At 52.5% G+C, this 1,785-nt stretch overlaps 1 non-coding gene across 1 annotated transcript; it reads right to left on the bottom strand.

Moving 5' to 3' along the window:
• Window positions 1-925: 925 nt before the first annotated feature.
• On the bottom strand, window positions 926-997 carry TRNAQ-CUG. Its single transcript has one exon. It is a non-coding gene; the product is annotated as a tRNA-Gln (tRNA).
• Between the last annotated feature and the right edge of the window lie 788 nt (window positions 998-1,785).

Here is a 1,785-nt window from a genome sequence, read left to right as displayed (position 1 = left end):
TGCTCCTTTCAAATCTGGAACCTCTTCTTGGCCGCTCAGGCCAATGCTCTGCCTTCAGCTAGAGCCCCGGGAAGGAGTTGGGGGTTGGATGTCACAAAGGCTGGGGCATGAGCCCCAGGTGCTTCCAGTCTAGCCTTTGCTATTCCTGAATTCCCAAAGGAAATGGACGGCTGCCCGGGCTAGCGTGTGGAGCAGTTTCCTCTGTCCCTGTGCTTGAGGGGGGTTGCTACATAGCGCCTTGGGAGCCTGGATGTTTCTCTGCTTCTCACCAGCTGGAGAAAAGCCTCTTGGGATAACATCTCCTGCCCCACTGCAAAAGTGAGCATGGAGTATGGGAACGGTAAGAGGCCCCACCAGGGGGGCTGGCCCTGCTTTCCTACCGTCTACTGATGTTGGACACAGAGCATCAGCAGCCGCCCCGCATGGTGGTCTGCGGGTGGCCTTCAGTGGGGGTTTGGCATGGCAGGGAGCAGGCTGGCCGGGAGTCTTGTTGCCTGTCTGCTGGCCACACATAGGCATGGTCCTGCCCTCGTCTAGCCCCGCCCTCAGTCACTCTGTGGCTTATAAGCCTTCCCTCGGAGCTGTCAGCACCAGCCGCCTCTGCTCCAGGTGCCCAGAGGAGGAGAGGTGTGCTGGGCTCCAGCCTGGGACTCTGCCTCCCTCCTGCCTATCAAGCCTGGCCCTGGCACTGCTTTCTTCAAGTGCCATGTGAGCAAGAGGAAAAGTGTGGCTACAAGCACCAGACTTGTGGGCATCAGGTGAAGCAGTGAGAATCCCAACCACTAGAGCCACTTCTAAACCCCCACCAAAGACCTGGCTCTGGTGGGGAAAAGGAGTTAACCAGCAGGAGGGAAATGACCCACTTTTGTATAGCTGGAGACAGGAAAGCACTTTGAGCACCAGATCTTTACCACCAGCTAACACAAGGTCCCACTGAGATTTGAACTCAGATTGCAGGATTCAGAGTCCTGAGTGCTGCCCTTTACACCATGGGACCAGCTTGTATTGGTCTCTTGGGACATTGGAGACTCTCACAGGGCTGGCTTGTGTAAGGGACTGTTGGCCCTTTACTAAAACTTAGTGGGGTTTGGTTGGCTAGTTCCCAGTCCCAATAGAAGGGGGAAGGGCCAATGGGAAATCAGGACCCTGAGACTGACAGGCCCCTGGGGCAATGGTCACCAACGGGTAGGGAACAAGTGAGAATTTGTTAATGGAGAAAAATTCCTGGTGAAAATTGGCAAAGCTGTGCAGATTTTGAAAAGTTCCAGTGAATTTACACATGAAGATACAAACAGAGAGACAAACACGCACACAGAGAATGAGAAAATCACACACTGCACAGGCCCACACAGACATAACAAAAACCAAACCCACACAGCACACAGAGCCATATACACAAAAAGGAAAACCTCACAAAATATAGAAAGAACAAATCCACACCAAAAATACAGCAAAAGCCCACAACAGGAAACACAAAACCCACATATCAAAAGAATACAAAGCAAAAAACAATATTAATGCAAAAATCATACACACATCCATGCACACAGAACTATGCAAGACATCCACCAAAATCACACAGGACCCACATGCACATCAACGTGACAGATGAAAACCACACCAGCATACAGCAAGCCAGGCAGGGTTTGAGTCTCACAGTGAAGTGGGTGAGCACACAGGTGGTTTGGGGAGCAAAGACTGAGAGGGAGTCAGGGGCAGTGCTCTGGGCTCTGCCTGACCCCTCCTGACACAGGCAGCTGGTGGAGGGCAGAGCCTGGTAGATCT

This window comes from Mauremys reevesii, linkage group 19, assembly GCF_016161935.1.
Source record: "Mauremys reevesii isolate NIE-2019 linkage group 19, ASM1616193v1, whole genome shotgun sequence".
NCBI lineage: Eukaryota > Metazoa > Chordata > Testudines > Geoemydidae > Mauremys > Mauremys reevesii.
The sequence above is the reverse complement of the archived record's forward strand: the minus strand, read 5'-3'. Positions and strand labels throughout refer to the sequence as shown.